Consider the following 23306-nt stretch of genomic DNA (forward strand, 5'->3'; position numbering starts at 1 on the left):
TGTGGAAGACAACTTCCTTCTGCAAGTAATAGAGGAGCCGAGAAAGAGAAGTGCCATGCTTGACCTTGTGCTCACCAACAGGGAAGGGCTCCTTGCAAATGTGACTCTCCAGGGCAGCTTTGGATGAAGTGATCACGAGATGCTCGAATTTGAGATCCTCAGGACAGTGAGAAGAGCATGAAGCAAGCTCACTGCCCTGGACTTCAAAAGAGCAGACTTTGGCCTCTTCAAGAACCTGCTTAGTAAGGTTCCATGGGATACAGCCCTAGAGGGCAGGGGGGCCCAAGACTCTTGGTTGATATTCAAGGATCACCTGCTACAAGCTCAGGAGTGTTGCATCCCAACCAGAAGGAAGTGCAGCAGGAGGGCCAGGAGACCTCCTTGGATGGATAAGGAGCTGCTGAGGAAAATTCAAATGAAAAAAGAGGCTTATAATAAGGGGAAGCAAGGATGGGTGGCATGGGAAGAGTACAGGGGTGTTGTCCGGGAAACTAGGGACCAGGTTAGGAAAGCTAAGGCCCAGTTAGAATTAAACTTAGCTAGGGGTATTAAAGATAACAGGAAGGGTTTCTACAAGTACATAGCTAAAAAAAAACAGACAAGGGAGAATGTATGCCCCCTCAGGAAGCTCTTGGGAGAACTGGCTACACAGGATTTGGAGAAGGCTGAGGGTCTGAATGACTTCTTTGCCTTGGTCTTCACTGGCAAAGGCTCTGACTACACCACCCAAGTCTTGGAAGGCAGATGCAGGGACTGTGAGAATAAAGACCTTGGGTCCACTGTAGGAGAGGATCTGGTTCGAGACCATCTTAAAAACCTGAACATGCACAGGTCCATGGGACCCAATGAAATCCATCCGCGGGTCCTGAAGGAGCTGGTGAATGAAGTTGCGAAGCCGCTGGCCATCATATTTGAGAAATCATGGCAGTCAGGTGAAGTTCCCGATGACTGGAAAGAGGGAAATATAACCCTCATTTTCAAGAAGGGGAAAATGGATGACCTGGGGAATTACAGACCAGTCAGTATCACCTCTGTGCCCGGCAAAATCTTGGAGCAGATTCTCCTGGAAGGCATGCTAAGGCACATGAAAATCAACAAGGTGCTTGGTGACAGCCAGCATGGCTTCACTAAGGGGAAATCCTGCCTGACCAATTTGGTGGCCTTCTGTGATGGGGCTACAGAACTGATGGACAGGGGTAGAGCAGTTGATGTCATCTACCTGGACTTGTGCAAAGTGTTCGACACTGTCCCACACGACATCCTTGTCTCTAAATTGGAGAGACATCAATTTGATGGGTGGACCACTCAGTGGATAAAGAACTGGCTGGATGGCCGCACACAGAGTTGTGGTCAATGGTTCAATGTCCAGTTGGACACCAGTAACGACTGTCATCCCTCAGGGATTGGTGTTGGGACCGGTCTTATTCAACATCTTTGTCGGTGACATGGACAGTGGGATTGAGTGCGCCCTCAGCAAGTTTGCCGATGACACCAAGCTGTGTGGTTCGGTTGATAACCTGGAGGGAAGGAATGCCATCCAGAGGGACCTTGACACACTTGTGAGGTGGGCTGATGCCAACCTGATGAAGTTTAACCATGCCAAGTGTAAGGTCCTATACCTGAGTTGGAGCAATCCCAGGCACAGCTACAGGTTGGGCAGAGAAGAGATTCAGAGCAGCCCTGCAGAGGAGGACTTGGGGGTGTTGGTTGATGAGAAAATGAACATGAGCAGGCAGTGTGCACTTGCAGCCCAGAAAGCCAACCGTATCCTGGGCAGCATCAAAAGGAGCGTGACCATCAGGTCGAAGGAGGTGATCCTGCCCCTCTACTCTCTTCTCGTCAGACCTCACTTGGAGTATTGTGTGCAGTTCTGGTGTCCTCAACATAAAAAGGACATGGAACTGTTGGAACAAGTCCAGAGAAGGGCCACAAGGATGATCAGGGGACTGGAGCACCTCCCGTATGAAGACAGGCTGAGGAAGTTGGGGCTGTTCAGCCTGGAGAAGAGAAGGCTGCGTGGAGACCTCCTAGCAGCCTTCCAGTATCTGAAGGGGGCCTATAGGGATGCTGGGGAGGACTCTTCATTAGAGACTGTAGTGATAGGACAAGGGGTAACGGGTTAAAACTTAAACAGAGGAAGTTTAGATTGGATATAAGAAGGAAATTCTTTCCTGTTACGGTGGTGAGGCACTGGAATGGGTTGCCCAGGGAGGTTGTGAATGCTCCATCCCTGGAAGTGCTCAAGACCAGGTTGGACGAGGCCTTGGGTGATATGACTTAGCGTAAGGTGTCCCTGCCCACGGCAGGGGGTTTGGAACTAGATAATCTTGGGGTCCTTTCCAACCCTCATTATTCTATGATTCTATGATTCTGTGTGCTACCCACTTACCAGCCATTGACAGGGGAGCTTGCAGAGGCAGACTGCAAAGCTCTTCAATGCCAGGTATTTGAAGAATGTTCATGGGCCACCATGTAAGACAGTAGCCTCACCAGTGACCAAAAAGCCCTATGCAGCTTGATTGCTCAGGAACCAAACTTCGCCACTTGGGAGGGGAGTCAGCCTGCTTCCTGACAGCAAGAAGAATAATACCTAGCAAACGCAATTTAAAAAAAAAAAAAAAAAAAAAGCCAAAAAAAGAAAAAACTCCATAAAGTCCTGTTGAGCTTTGTCCTTTGCAAAATGAAAAATATGGTTGTTTTGCTCCACAGGAGGAGCAGCGGAATCAGTTTTAAAATCGACAGTGGATTTGGCCAGATGCCACAGCCCTTTTGGCTTCAGCTTCCTTCCAATAGTCATCTCCCTGCCAATTTGGAGTGCACAGGACACAGCTACACACCTGATGATACGCTGAGTAATGGCCTTGGCTTGCAGCTATCTGGTCCATGCAGCAGGGAAGTGGGAGGGTGGCCATTTATCAAAGGCATTCATCTAAGCTGTCATGGCTTCCCCTTGGCCACAGCTCCCTGGTGTGGGGGATGGCACTGCAACACACTGGCAGGGATGTAACTGTTGTATGCAAAGGATGTGTCTCTTGGGTTCAGCAGGTGACTGGCTGCAAAGACAAGCTCACATATCACCGACGCTCTTCCATCATCTTACAACTTCAAAGAAAAGCAAATTAGACATCCTGGCATTTAAAAGTTAGGTGAATTTGTACTGTAGGGATGGTGTTTGGAGGGCATTCAGAAGTTCATCCTTCTTCTGGACCTGTTCATGCTGTAGATGCTTGCATCGCTACGAGCTCCTGGGCTGCTTGCTGCATTATGCTGACATCCTGCTATTAACAGGTTTCTTCCCCTACCACATTAGGGATCCTGCTGCAGTATTGGGTAGTTTAGTGTTTCCTCTCACAAAGCGCATGCAGCATGGGGGTCACTTCAGCCCAATGGTGCTTGTGCTCCCTCCCAGCACCCAGCCTGCCTCTCACTGGTGCTTTAAAAACCCTTGTCTTCTCGTACCTGCCTCTCATTCTGTGCTCACCAACCACAGCACCATTACAAAGCAGTACCCTCAGTGCCATTTTCTGGTCCACAGGGGAAGGATTTTCTTGGGAGAGACATAGGAAAGTCAAGAGCACTGCACCGACACAGCAGCTGAGAGGCAAGAAGGGCTCTTGCGCAACCACAGAAACTTCAGGAGCATGTCCTGGTATCTATATGGTTATTTGTATCAGAGCGCTGACAAGAAGGTGCTTTCAGCATCACAGCTTGAGTGACAATATTTCTTTCCTCATTATCCCTGCCTTGACATCAGCAAGAGAGTCAGGGCTCCACAAGGGCATCATAAGACAGAAAAGACAATTATAAGAAGTTAGACATGGAAAAGGACATGTCATAAAAGTCATTATTAAGCCTTCTCTTTATTGCTTTCACATTCTTCATGGGGAAAAATGTTCCCTCTGCAAAAAGAAATTTGGAAAATTTCCACCTATTCTACTGGCTGCATCCATGAGAGTATTTCTGCCTCTGGCAATAGCTTCCGCTCAAGCCTCACTTGTGCCGATGAAACATACGGCTCCGATGTATGGCTCCAGTATCTTTCTTGAGCAAGGGCTGGTGTGAGCAATACAGCAAGAGGTGCTACAAATAGGCAGAAAGTTTTGCAAAAACACAGAGTGGGAAGAGTGTGCTGTTGCAGTTGAAACCTGTGCTTGCTACATCTAACGTAAACAATGCTCTGCTTCCAAAGTTGCAGAAAGCTGGCAGCTAAAGTAATTGCTTTTTGACCTTTTTATCTTCTCCAATCTCTCTGAGCCTTGCTGTTCTCCTCTTGCCTGCCCCAGCCACCTGCCTTTGTCATTAGCAATAATCAGCAGCAATAAATAGGCGACATTTCATTGCTGCGGAAGGAGCCTGAGATATTTTGGGCCTAGACAGCCAGGCTGGAGCTAGCAGAGCCTGCTGGCCAGCAAGAAAAGACACCACTAAAGTCACCTTGCCACCCATTATGGTCTGCTTAGAGCAACATGCCTGCGTACAGCAGCTGGAAGGGTTGGGGATGTCCCGCTGGAAGCTGGCTGTGCTGGGGAGGAGTTACTACCCGGAAAAGACTTCTGGATCAGCAAAGAAAGGAAGGAGGGAAAACCAGCGGCAGCATGGCTGGGAGCAAAAGCCAAGTATGAAGCAGCTCTGGTGGAACTGGTGAAAGGGTAAAGAGGGGATGTCTGCTGGGGGAATAGATATTTGACAGCGGTCTATGCAGTTCCCTGCTGGACTTGCAGAAGCGGCAACCTGTTTGATATCTGGCAGGACTGACATGACTGAGAGCAGAGGGGACCCCGGACCAGCAGGGAGGATGGGTCACCAGGGCAGTGGGATGGAGGTGCTCAGCTCTTCTAGGTGCCCAGCTCTAAAGGATCTATTTGCAGAGGTACTGTTAAAGCTCTGGGCCTCACGTGCTCCAGTCATATTTTAAAAATAGGACAGGAGGCTTCTACATCATTAAAGTATTTTGGAAAATTTTACTCAGCCTTTCTGCAGCTCCTGTCAATCCTTCTCAACATGGTGCTGAGACGCATACATGGCATGTACACAAATAGCATGCTTCCCTAGTTTCCTCAGCCATGGCTGGAGACGTTTCAAAGGACTTCCCCAGTACTCCTCCGCACCTCAGCAAGAAGGACTGGGAGGGACAATACCTCTGTCTCTCCAGGCAGCAGTGCCTCCATGTCCCCATGGTGTCATATGGGACAGCAAAAAGTCCACACCACTGCAGCACCAGGACAAAGGGCATCTCAGCAAGGCGATGCTTTTACGTTCAGGGTGAAGGTGATGCTCAGGTGCAACTTCCTCCAGGCTTCCAGGGACATTCCCACCATGGCAGGCACTGACTCAGCACAGAGCCTCCAAGGTCTTTACTGCAACCCAGCATAAAGATGACAGCACATGACATGGTGTGGGTCCTTTCACGTGCCCTGCAGTCACTGCTGGACAAGAACATCAATGTGTGATCACAAAGAAGCAGAACAGGGCAAGTATACTGCCCCGTATACTCAGTATACATATCCCACAGGATACTGCCAACCACAGGGAGTTACAAGTGGCAAAGAATGTTTCCTATTTGGGCTTTACAGATCAGAAAACTCTGTGAAGCTCAGCTCAGACAGTCCTACCCAGATTGTAGGGACTGTTTGTTCCCAGTTTTGGCAGGGTCATGAATGATGCATGAATAACAGCATCCCTTAATTAGTGTAATATGCTGTACCAGGTTAGAAAGCATTCTCTGCTTTTGTTTTTCCTCCACACATGTGTGTGTATATTTCTCTTTAAAGGAGAAGGGAATGAAGAGAAAACAGTGTAGTTGTGTTTTTGCTGGTTGGGGCACTGATGAACCCTGTTCCGATTGGGCTGGTTATGAATCACTGGAGAGCTATATCCACACGAAACAGAGCTGCAGCCAACCTAATGTCTGCTTGGCAGTTGTACTGAGCAAAAGCTTAATTATTGGTTTTGTTGTCTGAATCCTGGTGGAATAAAGAGGAAAAAATACCCAGTCACCTTTAAATTGATGAGACTGTGTGCATAGGAGGGTGTGTGTCTGTGTGCACCTGCATGCGTACACATGTAGTTTGCTTTGACACTTGGGATAAAGCAGAAAAACTCCATCATGGTTTTTATTTTCCTTTGTCTATCTGACTCCCTTTCTTCCCTCCCCTGGCTGTTTTTGTTTGAGGCGTTTGCAATGTGCCCATCACATCCCAAACATCAGGAATGATGTTTTCATTACTGTGACCACAAAGGACATTGCGTGCCCTCTGACCCTTCCTCCTGCAGTGCATTCCCTCAGAGCAGCTGTACCCAGGAGCAGCTCTGCCAGGCCCCAGCCACTGTGTCTGCCCGCTCTCTGGAGAGGGACCCTTCACCCACAGGCCACTGGTGCCTGTCTCCACCCCGAGTATACCTCGTGCTCCCACGACAGGAGGTGGGCTGCCACCCACCCCAAAATTCCGGGCTTAGCCCCTTCTCCTCTGACTCATGCTTCTTCCAGGAAGTGATGCCTCAAAATCTCCCTCCTTTTTCTCCTTTTCTCCAGGATGTGCCAGAGCCACCGGAAAGGTGCTGCTTGATGATGCTGAACCTCAGCTTGGGTTGCACTATAACTGCTTCTCCCCTCAGGACCCCCTCTGCCTTGCACAGGGAATGGGGTGGAGGGGGAAAAATTGCAGGCACCAAGGGCTATAGAGCAGAGCAGCATTGGGATCTCGTACTGCTGCGGAAAGAGAAAGCTCTCTCCCACTGGGTAACCCGGCAGCAACTGCTATTTCAGTAAACATATCATTTTGTGCTCGGTAAACACACATTCCAGAGGAATGCTCTCATTGTTTTTTTGCTCTGTAATGCATTAATGAAGAAATAAAGTTTAGGTTGTGTAATGGTGACAGCTTGAAGTCATTTTGCCTAGTGTTATTTCTCAGCAAAGGCTCAGCTCTCCCTGGAACGGGAGGAAGAAGAGACCAGATTTTGCTTCAAACTCACCAACATGTGCAAAAAAAAATCAAAACACAACAGCAATTAACTCCCCTCCACATGCCCCAATAAAACTACCTCTCTCGTTCACTCTGGGCTTTGTCACGTATGGGGCTGTTTATGGAGGAGACAATACAAAGTGGGTTTATACAAGGCTCTTGTTTTAATTTTTGTTTTATATCCACTGGAACCCTCAAGTAGTGAATTCATTTCCTGATATAGTAAACATTTCTGATGGCCAGGATTCTTTCTCTTTTCCCAAATGAACACAAACCCCTGGTCTAAGTCACCAGCAGTGCAGTCCATACAAACAGACCCATCAGCTACATTTTCAAAGAATGCATCTTAAGCATGCAGCTAGGAAAATAAACAAACAGCTACACCTTCACTGGAGCCCAGCAGACCCCACTGCAAGAAGGAAGCTTTTTTCCCCCAAATTTACTCTAGCCCTCAGTTGCATGTGGAAAAACTATCAGCTTTTCCCCATATTCCAGAAAACAATCTTGTTCTTGCAGTTGCACACCAATGGCTGCTGGCTTGCTGCTAAATGATCTATGCAGTCCCTCTGATTTGTGACCCTATTTGCACTATGCAAATGTCTTCTGACAGCTCTCTTTTCCTGTCATTAAAACAAACAATGGCCCCTGAAACCAAAAAGGAAATCAGTAACAGGCAAAAGCTGTTCTCTCTTTTTCATTGCCTTTTTTTGTTTGTGTTTTTTCATTTATTTTTTTTTTTCTTCTGGTTCTGGAACTAACTGCGAGTAATTACCCTGAAATATTCACAAACCTTTTCCTCTCCCAAACTGTTTTACTCATCCCAGTGGCCAGCCCAGCATGTCTAATATAATTGCTGTTACAAAAGACCTAAAAATGAACAACCCCCCCCCCCCCACCTGCAGTGATCAACCAGGTAAAAACCACCTCCCATCTTTTTTTTTGGATATACACATCTCTCTATCCATACACATATAGACAAGAACAAAAAATTGCACTGGCTGATTTAAGAAGCTTTTAAAATAGTTCCTACTCTGCCAGGAATAATTGAAATATTGTTCTAAAAATGGAGAAACATGAAGTAATCAGAAATAAGAAGGTATTGGTGGTTGAGAGGGGATGTCTTCTCTCCATTCTCTGGAGCATCCATCCTGTCACATCAAGCCCAAAAAGTGCAGTGTTGGTGGCCATGCCTTCCAAGTGGCAGTTAAGGGACACCTGATTCTAGCCCCTCCCAGTACACAGATGGTCTGGCTTTGATTTCAGTGGGAAAATGGCTGAGTTCAGAGATTTCAGGGTACTTGCACACTCTTGGGACTTGCTTCTTTGTCTTTTAAATAATACGGTATACATAATGCTAAACTGGGACAGTTTTCCAACCCATCACACAAGCTTTGTGCCTGTAGGGCTCAGCTGAACTCAGTGGTGTTAACGTTGACATAGAATTGTGATAACCATGTGGGAAATTAGTCCCTAACACTTGATTGTCTTTTGGAAAGATTTTCTAAATGGTCTTAATGGTTTTGTTTGTGGTACGTGTTGCTCACTCCTGATTGTACATCTGCCAAGTTGTACTTTTAACAGTAAACACTGGCCTCTCAGAAAATCTGAAATAAAGCAAACAAAAAAAGATGTTCAAAATAATGTTACAACCTAATTTAATTTATCCCTTGGTAATTGCATTTGTAGGAAATGAACAACACAAACAAGACAGAACCCAAGCCTTTCCAGCCATCGCAATTGCTTTCACACGCGGACACATCAGTTACAGCCAGCATACAGTTAAGTCTCCAACAGCATCAGGAGACATGTTTGTGTAAAGTGACACCTGCCTTGGGTCCCTGCTCTAAGGGGACTGAACATCAGCCCCTCTGCCCATCTCTGCTAACCAGCTCAGTCAGCTCTCCCATTGCTCTTTTCCTGCAATTCCCATACTTAATTCTTCCAGTACCAATCAATCTGCTCCATGCGTTGATCCTGGAGGAAATATAGCTGGACGACTACTTGCCAAACTCAATTAACCATGCAACTGTAGTCCTGTCTTCTGGCCCTGTTCCAGTAAGATATTTACACACTTGCCTAATTGTAATTGTATGAACTGCTCCAAGTAAATCCTGTTGAACTCAGGCCTCTGTTTGCAAAGGCTGCAGGAACTTCACAGATGTGTTTGACACGCTGTTCTTACGTGAATGGTTTCTCTGGCCATTTCTCAGTCTCTGGGTTGCTTGTAAACTCTGCAGCCTGACTGCAGTTCAACTATTTGTTATATGCCCTATTTTTTTTCATTTGCACTCTCCTTAGTGAGTTTATGTGTGTGTCCCTGTTTACCTCCGTCACATTGCAGAGCTTCTCCGCTTTGACTCCAGGAGTCCCAAATTCACAAGCAGCTCTCAAAACCAGTTATGCAAACCCCTCTCTATACAGACTTGTGTGAACACAGATTTGCACAAGTGTTTGCTCAATGATCTGTATTTACACAAGTAGCTGCAACATGCCCGATCCTCTGAATATTTCAGCAAGTGCTGTTGTACCTGCCTGATCACTTGCCAGAAGCAATCACTAGGAAAATCACAGTCAGTGCCAAAATAAACACATGGTTTTTATTTGAGGGAGGACTTGTAAATAGTATTTTTCTAGCATTCATCCAGTTCGCAGTGAAACTCCCTCTGTGATGAATGCTGTTTACAGCACAGCTCTGTTTGTTGTGAAACAGGGAAAAAAGGCAGTTTCTTGCACTTGCAGGCAGCATGCCAATGCGGTGGAGGAAGCTACATCCCCTCCTGCTGTCACTCTTGCACGAAAAGCCGATGCCCCAGTTCTTGCTCTGCTTCACACTGAAAGCCCACACGGATACACATGATTTTCATGCTCTCAGAGTGGCATATTGTCAGAAAGATGAATGGGAAAGTCCTAAACTGGTTAGAGAATTTTTGACATTTTCTCTACAAATCTTGCCATGTCTTTACCGCTCAAAAAGCCATAACTGGAAAGACATTTTGCACTCTGTAAGGAATTATGTATCACATAAATTAGTAGATTTAAAGGCAAGGAAAGCTCATTGCCAAGTAGGGGAAATGAAGGTAGCAGGTAAATTTCTGTAAAGCGGCTCTTCCTGGACCAGCATAAAGCTGTGGGACATGAGAGGATCAGGAGTGGGGTAGGACCTAGTGCAGCACAGCAGGAAGGTGGACCAGAAAGCCAGAAATCCCATCTCCACCGCTTTGTCTTTCCAGGTAATTGTAGCTTCTCCTGTGCACCCAAGAAACCCACACTTCACAATGATGAAATCACACTTTTCTCCCACAAGGGAAAAGGGAGTATTTTTCTTTTTGCCTTTTCCTATTTTCACTGTGTTCAGAGTGAAAGGGAACTCTCTTTACAGATGGAGCGTAGGAATGGGAGTGTTGCAGTGTCTTTGCAAATGCCACATAGTCCTTCTGAAAGCCTGCATCTTCAACCATTCAAGAACTGCCATTTTCCTCTCCATAATACCCTTAGGGAGGAGAAACATCTGGAAGCTATTGGTGCCTCCAGGGTGCTTTGGAAAGCTACATGGAGGATCAGGCAGGAACACCAGATCAGTTAAGGCAAACACTGTTAGAAATTGAGTGTGACTGGTGGTGTGAATGGCTTCACTCCCGATTTCTGAGACCTGAAGCTGCTTTTGGTCCTGTTTTAGGCACAGCCCCGAGGTCTGATCACTTCTCCCTCAATGCTCGTGTCTCAAATCAGAGCTGGGTGCAAGCTTCTACTGCTCCAGGGAGTCCTTTGGTCCCCAGGCTGGAAAGTAGTTGCCACCTTTAGAGACTTTTTAACATTTTTCCATTTGAGTCATGTTCTCTCTTCACCTTTATTTTTTTGCCTTTGTTTTTTTTTTAATCCCCATATTTAAAACTTATTACTTTCCCTGCTGCATTAGACATTCACCCGTTCCTGTGACTGAGGAATGGCTTAAACACTCTTTTGAGACAGTCCCTGAAAATTGGTTGCTCTGCTGCAGTCAATGAACATAGTGTGGGAAAAATGCATTAATACTTTCACTGGTAACACTGAGGGTGGCTATATATAAACCCTTCATTACAGTATTTATATATTATTACATCATATAGCCACTTAAACCAGAGAGCAATTGGAAGTGTTGAATAATGTAAGGATAATCGCTTCCACATTAGTTCCACTGTCATTGGCATTATGTACTTCTTGGTGATACTGCCATCCTTGTTGCTTCATCCAGTGTTGCGTGACATTGGTGGTGACTTTAGAGTATCAACGGGCCCTCTGAAAATGACATACAGTACTTTGCACGACACATGTAGTCTGGTATTATATAATAAAGGTTCTTCACTAGAGAATTTTGGCAGCACATGCTTTTTCTCTGAGAGTTTCCTTCAAGTGAGATCTTCATTTCTTGAAGGTTTTCTTTAAAGCAGCCATATAAACATGCCCATCCTCATGCATGGAGAAGGGAGATTTCCATCATGGTTGCCAACCATCCATCTTAGGAATCACCCCAAGTTGTGCTGATGAGGCACACTAGGTCCCAGCTGGCTTCCACCTGCTCCTATCCTTTCTCCAGCCAAAGACGTAGCTGAGAGAGATGGTAAAGGACAGGAAACAGATGCTCAGAGCTTGGCAAGAAGGTATTTCAGTGGTGAGACTCAAACTTTGGTCGCCTGAGTCCAGTTATGGGGCATATAGAAGATTTCCTCCCCAAACAAATGAGATTAAAAAGCGCTATTAAAACATTCAGAAGTATCACAGTTCTTTTGTTTGGTGGTTTAGTTGTTGGTTTTTTAATGTTATTGTTGCTGTTCTTGCTGCTCTTCTTTTTTCAGAGGAGGGAGTGGGTGGATATGTGCTTGGTGTGATTGTGCTTCAACCATGGCTGAGTAGCTCTCTTGCTGACTTTGCCTTTCAATTTACTAAGTTTTGACAAGCTTCCCCTTAAGGAAGTCCAGCAAAACAAATGCCCTTTCTCTGGACTTGAATGTCTCACTGCTGGTTTTCATGGCAGGGATGCCCACCTCAATTACACTGTGGTCAACAGTGCTCAGTGCCACACTGATCATCACTTGTCAAATGAGCTCCTGTATGGCATCGAGGTCCAAGTCTGGAGGAGGATCTCCACCACAGTGTTTGGAAAGGGCTGCTCCAAAAAGCAATCATTTTAGATGTTGAGAAATAGCTTCTCTGAACCTTGTCCTCATATGACATATGACCAATTTCTGCACAAAGATCTGAAGTTGACTTTTATTACAGCTCCAATTTAGCTGCTTCTTTGATTTATCGCAACAATGCACATTCAATATCTTTCTTCTGATCTGGAGGCCAGAAATATAACTCTACTCATATGTTTGTATTCTTAGGACTTGGGATTTCACAGATTCAGAAACTCATTCATAGATTCACAGGGTTTAAGGCCAGAAGGAACTATGAGAACATCTGGTATGACTTCCTATATTTCAAAGCCATTCAGTTGCAGCCAATTAGCCCAGTACTGAGCCCAGTAGCTTTGCTGCATCTTCCAGAAAAGCATCCAGCTCCGGACACAACAAGATATGAGAATGTGAACACATCAGAAGTTGGAGATTCACCACCTTGATTTTGAAGCTCACATGAATTAAAAAACATGCTTTGTTTCTAATCTGCATTTGTTTGGCTTCACATCTAGCTGTCTGTTTTGCACCTTTCTCTGCTTTGTAACTAAGTAGCATTGCCTGGCAAGCTACCTTTTTCAGACTCTGGAGTTTGTTTCTATTTGCCTGACATCTGGATAAAATGCTGATGTATCATAAGTGTTTGTGACTCTCCTGCAGCTTTGGCTATTAAAAAAAAAATAAATTTGCAGTGTTGCTAGCAGTATTATTTGTTCTTACTTAATACAGAGAATACTTATTTGGAATATTTGAAAAATATTTTTCAAAATGCCTTCATTTAGAAGAATGAACAGAAATTGAGCTTGCTGATACAAGAACCAAACTAATATTTTTTGCTGAAACAACAGCCATGTCCAGCCTCGCCAAAGGGCTTCTGAACACCTCACCCATCTCCCTGAACAGATGTGTTGCACATTATTACTCTCTCTCCATCCCCTTTTGAAAAGGAGATGGGGATAAACCTGTCTCTCATACCACCAGGTCATATTTGGCAGCTTTGAAATTAGTTGTGCAATCTTACTCTGCAACCTTGCTGTTTTTCAGTAGGTATACCGTTCACCAGGACTCCTGATCCTGAAGGGCTTGATCATTCTTGCAGTTTGTCAAGTGCATACTTTTCTCACCCGTGCCAGTTTACACCAGAAGCTTTAAAGTTGGTGGGTGTTTTTCAGTATTATCCTTCCTTCTACTTTCTGAGTGGGCAGAAATTTCAATGCTACATGAATGGCCTTCTGAAAAAGGCTCATTTCAATTTCAATTTCATTTTCTGAACTCTATGACTTTCTGCCCTCCATCCAAATGTCATTGGCTTTCATTATTTTTAGTGTACTTAATAAAGAGCAGTGGAAGTGCTTGGAAGAATCAGATTATTATTGTCTCACATTGATATTTCTCTATCTTTTGCAGTACATGATGTCGTGTTTCTGCTCCTAGATTTTACCTCTGGGCCTGAAGAACCATGTCATCCATTTAACTGGGAGTCATGCTTTGTACTTGTTTTGGAGAGCAGGTGCGTGATTGTAGCTAAGGAACGTGGCATAAAAGCATCCAGGCTGGCGCAGGAGGGACCGTTGGCTTCCCAAGAACTAGAGTGTGCAAGGAGAAGAAAATCATTAATATTAATAGCACCAGCCTTGAAGGATCACCCTAGGGCTCCACCAGTGAGCATGACCCCAGCAAGTAGGCATGGAGAAAACAGCACTGTCCTTTTGCTCAAGGACAATCATGAGACAGATGTACCTGAATACTGCAGGCACAGCCAGTTAATGGCATGTTCATAGGCTGATGGAAACAAACTATCACCAGGCCCTTCTGCAGGTTAATTTCATCAACTGGGGCATCCAAACACAAGGCTATGAAAACTGAGTCTTCGCTGGTAGGAGGAAAGCATTCAGACAGGGGCAGCTTGCGTGCTTGTGAAAAAAATAAAAAAGGATGTAAAGTCTGTGGCAAAGCCTGTCATTTCTGGAAAATCCTGATTTCCTTCTTTCTGGATATTCCTACAGATCCATCACTTATGAAATAGTTCTACATCCCATGCTGTCAATATATGATCCCCACATAGCTCCTACCAGTTTTACAGGCGAGGAGCTGAGTGACAGAAGAAAATGAGAGGAGCTGAAGGACTGAGCCACAGGGGAAACCTCTGTTGAAGGAAAGAGTTAGCCTGCTTTCCCCCAACCACACTTACTCTTTCCCAGTCTTGCAACAGCCATAGGAGAGAAATAACCAAGCTGGGCAAAGCTGCAACCTGCTCCTGTGGATCCAGACTCAGAGGTCTCCAAATGGTGAGACCATTTCGGTGTGGGCGTGCAGGCTCAACCTCTTCTTCACTAAATAAAAAAAAAAAAAAGGAAAAAAAAAAAACCTGCTGTGGGGGAGCCAAAGGGGATTTTTATTTTTTTCTTGGCCCTCTTGCTACTTCTGTGGGAACCCAGCAGTATTGTTTCCAGAAGGGTTGGTCTCTGTCACCCAAGTCTTTGGCATGTTTGGGGACACCCTTTACTACTTCCCTTTCCTCCCCTGCAGAAGACTCCAACTCAGCTTTGACCGCAAAGCCCAGGAGGCCTTGGAGTTTGTCTGAAACAAAAGAAAAAGATTGCGAAAGGCAGTGGTGTCAAATAATGCTTCCATTTAGTAGGAATTTTGCTCCCCTTACATTCCCAGGCAGCACCTGCTGTGTGAGGCTCTTGGCCAGCTCCTCTGAGCCTCTGTGGTAAAACAAACAAAAACAGCAGGAAAAAAAATTCCTCTTTATAACGCCTATTATCCTCAGGCTACCTTCCAACACCGCCTCGCCTCCCCTTGTCGGCGGCATTCTCCAGGGAAACAGTCTACTATGGGGCCAGAAAGCCTTGTGCAAATGGGCAGTTGAGCAATGGAGGAAGAGACCCTGTCTTATTGAAAACAAGACTGTTTTCCTTCTCTTCCTTCATGTCTAAATGCAGAAGGGTCCTTATTGATGTCCCAACCAGAAAAAAAAAGGGGGGGGGGAAGACAACACATTGTTATGTCCATAGCAAAAGCTATTAGGAATTATCTTGCATTAAGAGAAAATAGGATTGGGAAGGAAAGGAATGGGTGGTCTGTCTGCAGGGGGTGGGGGACACGGTCTTTGGAGATGACTATAACCCTCTGCTCAGCCCTCGTTATCTGCTGTTCCTTTTCACATGTCTTAGAATTTCAGGTTAGTTTTGTGGTTCTGAGCATGATGGAGCCTTTAGCTAGTGTCTGGCCTGAATGGCCCACCCACCTTTTACCTGCTCAGCCGCTGGTGCTTCCGCACCACCAAGTGATGCTGGTGGGGACTTGTGCAGCCTTCAGGAAACAGGCTACCTTCTCACAGGGGCTTAACAACATCTTTCTACCCTCACACACACCCCTGCAACCTGTGCCTGCTCTGCCATGCCCGACTGAGGAAAAGAAGTCTTTCAGGACTTTGTTTTTGATCCTACCTTTAGGCAACACCTTCCAGACAGCTCTGCCTAGGCTGACTAGCCCTGTGTTTGATACAGACGGACTCACAGCCTGTTGTGATCACCTGGCCTGACCTTTGTAGTACAGGCTATTGAATAACTGCTGGCATCCAAACAGATACAAACAGCTTGTAACCCTTGTTCTGTTCACCCACACTGCCTTGATCTCACCTCAGATAGAGCTCCAAGTCAAATGTTCTCAGCAAACCTTCGGATCTACACTTTGACTAGTCTCCCACACTTCCTTCCCTCTTACTACATATCAGATTGAGGATAAAGAGAAGAGCAAAGATGGAGGAAGATGGGTTTGTGGAAGTGATGGACCTCCCACTCTTCTCCTCATCACAGCTTTCCCAAAGCTGGGCCAACACCTGTGTACAACTCACCAGGGATCATGTTCAGAAGAGTCAGCTCAGCTCCTCATTTCATTGGAAGAAACGTTTTAGCTCTGTAGGACGCTGAAGAGGGACTGTAGTGATAGGACAAAGGGTAAGGGTTTAAACTTCAACAGGGGAAATTCAGATTATATATAAAGTTCTTTACTGTGAGGGTGCTGAGACACTGAACAGGTTGCCTGAAGAAGTGGTAAATGCTCCATCCCTGGCAGTGTTCAAAGCCAGGCTGGACAGAGCCTTGGGTGACATGATTTAGTGTGAGATGTCCCTGCCCATGGTAGGGGGGTTGGAACTGGATGATCCAAAGGTCCTTTCCAACCCTAGCTATTCTATGATTCTGAGCATGTGCCGATTAAATCAGTGTGTGTTAAGTCTGATAGCAGCAGTGTAGCTCTGTCTTGCTTTTGTGACATCCATAGGAGTTCCAGATACCACATAGTGTCCATAGCTCTAGCGTAGCCACAAGCTGGCAATTAGATGCCCAGATGATGCCTGTTAAGTCAGAGAACTTTGAAATATTAACTATGTAGTTAAAGTAAACAGACAGAGATCATTGGTATCTGGAATTTGATTTTAAGAAGGTGTGTTTATACAGATATTAAAAACAATTTGCTTGATGGAGGACTTTCCCATTTAGTTTAGTGGGAGGTGTCCCTGCCCATGGCAGGGGGGTTGGAACTTGATGATCTTAAGGTCCTTTCCAACCCTAACTATTCTATGATTATACGTGTCTGCCAAGACATCTCTGAATCCTTCAAATGGAAGATGTTTTACAAAGGGCTCCCATTCCTTCTATGGACTTCTGTTCTCAGCAGCTGTGCTTGTTGTCCAATGTGCATGTCCTTGTTTTTGAATGTGCTACTAAAAATGTCACAGAAGAAATTCAGATGCTACCTGGAGACTCCCCATGGCCCAAGAGTGAGGTCTTCTTTCATTGTCCATCAGACTCTGCCTCAGGAGATAGCTTCTGTTTCTGAACACAGCCCCTGTACTTACAATGTGAGACATCGCTCTTGTTTTGGTCAAATCTAACAGTGGTGATTACAGAGCCACAGCCTCTCAGCTGTTATTTTCTATGAAGCTGTGGGACAGTTCCTCCAAACAGGTGTAGGTGTCCACTTTAGGATGACATGAAACACTGCAAACTTCTCTGTGTTGACTAGACTACACGTGACTATAACACGAGTTTGGATGCCCAGGTCACTTGTGAAGACCTACACTGCAGACAGCTGAAGTGAGGCGGGATGAGTAGAGGATGCCTGATGTTGTGTTTCCCAGTTCTGGATCATAATTATAGTGGAAATGAGTTCAAAACCAGAAGTGAACTGCAGCCATAAGTCTTATAATGGGCAAGAACATCAGGAAGAACCACCTGTGTGAATCCAGAATCAAACAGGTTTATCTGCCTTGAGCAATCTTGACATTTCTGTGATGGCTTTTTCTGACACTATTTGCTCACATCCTCTTGAAACTTTCCTGCCTTGTTAGCACAACCCTAGTGATTTTAGTGCATGTTGTGTTGTTGACCTAGGGGCTTCAGCTATCACTTCGTTTTCTGTAGCAGAAAGTTTAACACTAGCATTAACACTGGAATTACCGCAAATGCCAGTGCTGAAGAAGGTCCCAAGCCACCTGCCATAATCCATTGCTCATGCTCACAGAAGCAAATTTCCCATAGTAGCGTATGCCCCCAGCGCAGGGATCTCCACTAAACAACCACCTCTTGGTTACGATTCCTTCTCCTGACCCCCTTCCTCCCCCTTCACCCCTAAACCCAGCCACAGCACATTGGCTTTGCTTGGTGGCTTTGTGATTTCAGGCTAGAGTTAGCATTTAACTAGTCAGAGTGGTGCAAGGAGCCTGTATAATTACTGCTGGAATTGTGCTGCGTAGGCCCCGTATAACAAACTCGCCTCAAATAACCCAGCTTGAATGTCAGAGCCCGCGCTGTATTGTGTTTCACATTCTGGCTGTGGGAGCGCTTCCCCAGCAGGAATCAGGGTAACAAATCCCTTGCTCTTGCAGGAGGGCCCCATAAAATGAATGATTCTGGATCTCACGCTCCTGAGGAGGTCTCAGTTACTCCAGCAATCGCCGCTCGTAGTGGGAGTGACTGTAGGGGATGGAAGGAGGGAAGGGTGGTTTGGCAGGCTTTGTCATATCGTCACCCCTGTGCTAGAGTGGAAGGAGCACCAGGACTCTGCTCTCCCCTCCAACATATACTTTTGCATAGATGTTAAATTAAAAAGAAACAAAAAAACAGAGAGTGGATAAACCCTGAGGGTGAGATTGAATCAAATACATCCGCTTGAATTCCTGCATGGCCACTGATGATGGAAGGCTCCTGATTCCTCCCAGCTCAGACTTCCCTGAGACCAGCACCAATGTCAGCATATTTATGGGGTGGCAAAAATCGAGACAGTCTCCCCCCTTGCTCCACGTGTGCTGGGGCCAAAACTCTCCACCCCCTCATGGAGTAGCTCACAGAATGCCCTCCAAGTACTGTAGCTTGGCAGCCAGCACAGCTGCCTCTCCATCCATGTCAGAAACCTGAACTCCCCCACCTCTCCTTGGAATAGGGAGGTTGTTCCCTAAACTATCTCCAGTCTCTTGTTATCTTTCTTTCCTTGTCAGCCAGTGAACTGTGAATCAGCAGCAGAGAGAAAAATGAACTCTGACCTCATTCCCCCCCCCCCCCCCCCCCCCCAATTAGCCAGAACTGTGCCTTTCTTTTTCCTCATCGTTTTTTTAAATGATTAATAAGACAACTTGGTCCTTAGCTTCTGCAGTGAGGCGAGTGTGCTGACAAAGCACTGCGATGCCTCTTCCAGGTCACCCGGCAGCAGGCCATGTCTTTATGAAAACATAAAAATTGGAGGGACTTATTTGAGGAATTTGGAGACTGAGACACAGGAATTTTGCCCTTCAGACCCTGGCAACTGCATGTCTGCAGTGGTCTCTGAGCCGCAGTGTCTGTCATGGAAAGGAGTAGCTGCTTAACAGCAACATGCGAGCTCTGAAAAACAGATATTTTCCCCCCTTCTTTTATTATATTTTTTAAATATGCAACCACTGCCCTTTGCCTGCTTTATGCGTTGAAGTCATCAGGGTGCGTAGCAAGCTGGATCTAGTGGCAAAACATAGGTCTGTAAACACCCTTGATGGCAATGCACAAGGTAATCCTCACTCACACTCACCCTGCACCTTAGCATTGCTTTTCTACATGTGTTCATCCATCTGTGGAGTTTCCTGAGCTCCTATTGCAGTGGCGATAAGGGAATTAAGACCAGGTGGAGCCTATTCTCTTAGATTGTCTGTGCCAGGGCTGGAACATTCACCACTTCTTTGGGCAACCTGTACACAGGTCCTGTGAATCACCAGTTAACCTGCTCTTAGCTATTGCTGTGGAGTGGCCAATAGAGCAAATTATGTGATTCTTGTCATCTGGTGATGTCCTTATGTGTCCATCATGGGTCACTCTGTGGCAAAAGGAGGGCATGCTCTTGGCTGTAGGACAGTGGTGGCACTGCCAGGGGGACTTGCTGAATAGAGGCGAAACCAGTGGGTAAGCACGTAGTCTCCTCCAGAGCCATGGATGCAATGGCAAGCCTTTTATTACATCTCTTGATACCATCCATATGGTTAAATGTATTTCAAGGCTGCAGTACTTGCCTAAAAGAGGTATATTCTGGGATCAAGGATCTCACGGTTTCACTCAAAGATAGTCTTTGGTAGCCTTGGTTTAATCTGTTTCACTTACAACCTCTAGGTGACAGGGTCTGCATTAGACTGCATAGCCTCTCTTGGCCTTTCTGCCCTTGACCCTGATCAGCTCTGAGGCAGATGGTTTCCCTGCCCTTTCCAGAAGGCCTCACCGGCTCTTTCAATCTTTCTCAGAAGAACTGTTATCTGCCCAGATGTTCACAAGGGGAGGACTCCGAGAGTAGCCTTCTTCATTGCCTACAATGAACTCTTCCTCTTCTCCAACAGATGCTTTCCACTCCTCCCACTGTGCAGCTGGGACAGGGAGAAGATGTCAGAATTTATGGGACTGGTAAACATGGCCTTTGGTGTAGCCACAGAAAAGGAAAGATGCAGCAGTCGCCACCCATGGACAAACACTGTGAAGTGCCAGAGATGTCCTGTTAATTCATGTATGCCACTTAATAATTGAAACCGCCCATTTAATTGTTTAGCAAATGCTAGTTTTCAGTCAACATAATGAATTTTTTTACTGTAATACCTCCCAGGAACAAGTCTGATTGAGCTTCCCTCATGCTATGCAATCTGCAAGCAGCCAGGGAGGCTGAATTCCTTTCTCTAGGAGTTGACACTCCAAATAAACAAGGCAGACAAAAGAGAGGATGGGAAACAGAAGCTCAGGGGAGGTGAAGTGAGTTGTCCAAGGTCATGCAGCAGGTCAGTGCCAAAGCTGGGAGCAGAACCCATGCTGCCAGCTCTTGCTCTCATGCCCTATATCCCTGGGGAAGACTGGGCCAAAATAATTTATGAGACAAAGAACTTCTATCACATTCCTCCTGGCACCATGAAGTTCTTCAGCTTGTGCAAATAAAGCACAGCCAGATAAAAGGCAACTGGGCGTCAGTTACATTTTGGTTTGATAGCTCTTTATTTCTTCATATTAGTAATGTTAGAAAAATTCTTTACTGTCTAAACTAACCCATCATCTGGATAGAAGTATCAGAGTCAAGGAAGAGCTTTGCTTTGGGCCACTGTTCTGCAAATCTGGATGATGGGATTCAAGGTTGGACGGTATCTGGTGGAAGAAAGGTGCTGGCTTCCAGCCACTAAGCCAGCATAGCTTGGAGATGAGATCCTTTCCCACTGCACACTGACACTGAGTATGTTGGATGTGGTGACAAACAGCCTGAGCAGCTGCAGAGAGAGAAAAGGGAGAAAAAGTAGAGAGTTGAGATGAAGTAAGGAACCAGCTGTGCCTCCTCATGATTTCCCTCCAGAGGGAGATGAAGCAGCTGATGAGGCCCCAGTGAGTGTGACCAGGTAAAGGACCATCTCATTCTGGTTTCAGAGCATGGTCGAGGTGGTGTGACTGCTGCTTGTGGGAGGATGATAATCTTGGGACTCACCCTGTCTCTCCTGAGGAGGAGGAAAAGCCAACAAGGAAGCAAACCTGCATCCTCAGGGACTCACCTGTTCTTTGCCTGAGGCAGAGCTGCTGAATCTGGTGCTCTCTTGATCCCACTAGAGGCATTAGTGCTTTCATGTTCTATAATTCATCTTTCAGCTGTTCCTCAGGAAACAGGGTCCTGCTGTACACAGCATCCATACAGATGCATGTACCTCACCATCAAAATGGTATTGACCAGTTCTGCCTTTACTTCTTTAGGCAACAGGGTACTAGTATAATACTTACATACTTACATGGTTTTGATTTGTTTCATAACTTTTAAACTCTGGCTGGTTTGTTTGTATACTGTTGTGGTAGGGAGGGAAGGCTGGTTGCTTGACTAAGATACCTGATGTGCAATTGAGAGGCTGTCAAACTCAGACTCAAGCCCTCAAGCCCTTGTCTCCCCTGTGCTATGAGGCAACAACCTCCCTGAAACTAAACTGCTCCCCCTTCCCGTCAGTGTCATCCTTTAGGAGGCAAAATTCTGAGACGAGCTGCAGCATCATGTGGACAAGTGTTTGGGAAGCTGGAGAAGTGACTATTCTTGTTTTTTGCAGGTGATTAGATGATATTTCATTAACAGCTGTAAAACAGAAGAACTTCCACCTCCACTTCCCTCTTTTCCCTCAGGTAATTTTCTTGCAAGGCAAGGAATGCCTGATCTTGATGGCAGGGCTAGGTAGGTGGAAGCTGAAATGTAACTGGCTGACATTGTTAGTTATCTAAAAAAAGTTCATTATCTCCTGCATAATGCTTTTTGCTCAGCTGCTTGACTGCTCTATGGGCATGTGCCCTCAAACCTCCCTCATTCCATCTGAGGCTCAAGTCATTTTTCAGGAAAAGACAAAGACCACAATAGCATCTGCAGGAGCATATGGTAGTAGATCAGGGTTGGAATAGGGAGGACAGCCCAAGAGACCCCATTCTTGCTCATACAGGATGTCTTTGCATGGAAAAGCACTTGTACTGGCCCAACTTCCCAGCATGCTGTGAACCAACGTGCCTGCCAGATAAAAGAATGAGAAGAACTAAAAAAAAAAAAAAAAAAAAAAAAGAAAGCATAAAGCTAATTAAGTAACATGACAGTTTAGTAATGGGCTCCCAGAAAATCTCAGCATTATCCCTGAGGTCAGGTTATCAAGTGGCACATCTGAATGAGGGGCTGCCACAGCTGTCCAACATATCCTCACCTCTGGTAAAGCAAAACCTTTGTCCTCTGCTAAACACAGGCAGTGAAAACTGGCAGGTTCTGCTCATTCCATCCTTCATCAAGCTTCAAAATGGCAACACTGGTGTGGCCATGCAATGAAAAATACTGACTTCAAATCTTCTGTTGGTGTACCTTTCATGTTGATGCACCTTTCATGTTGGTGCCACCAAACTCAGGAGAGAGATTTTTGACTGATTACTTGTCAATAAGAGTACTTGAAAGTGTTGGCCTGGATGTCAGCTTGAACCTTGCCCAAATCGTTTTTTGGCCTGGAAGTTGTAAGAATTTATCAGAATCAGAAAAACTGGTTTTAGCAGGTCAGAAATTATGACAAGACAGCATTTCTCAGGGTATTTTGGTGCCTTTGGCTTCAGTCAAATCCCAAAGAGGGCAGAGGAATGTGAAAGTTGAAAAAACGGTTGATTGAACTTTTCAAACTGACAGAAGGGCCAAGTGTAGTTTGGTCCAAGTCTCAGGCAAAGGCTGGGTACAGGTCTTTGTCTATCTTTTTTGATAGACAAAGACCTGTACCCAGGTTCACACATACATGGTTCAAACATCACGTCATGGCCACTGGGCAGGAGAAAGAGTAAGGAAGCAGACTCAGCTTAATTCTCATTGAGCATATGACTGCAACAGGAAAAACATGTGGTTTAGCAAATCTATTACTGTCAGCAGTTTCAGGTCAGTAAAGGTTTGAGATTGTCAGTGGCCAAGCAGGGGCATGAGTTACCTGCCCATAGCCTCGTGGCCAGGCAAAGCCCCTGTGACTCCATGTGTGCCGTGCATGGGCGCCCATGAGGCACATAGCCCCATGAGAGCATGAGCCTGGCACAGCTTCATCACCCTCCCCCACAAAAAAAGAAGGGCAGGTGCCCAAGGCCAAAGGGCTGCCGTGAGATTTGAGGTACAGTAGAAGGACCTCATGGTGATCCACTTGCCATGCTGACAAACA

Source organism: Pezoporus flaviventris, unplaced genomic scaffold, assembly GCF_033815535.1.
Source record: "Pezoporus flaviventris isolate CSIRO_AGI_PZ_B2104156 unplaced genomic scaffold, CSIRO_AGI_Pfla_v1 ptg000036l, whole genome shotgun sequence".
NCBI classification, from domain to species: Eukaryota; Metazoa; Chordata; class Aves; order Psittaciformes; family Psittacidae; genus Pezoporus; species Pezoporus flaviventris.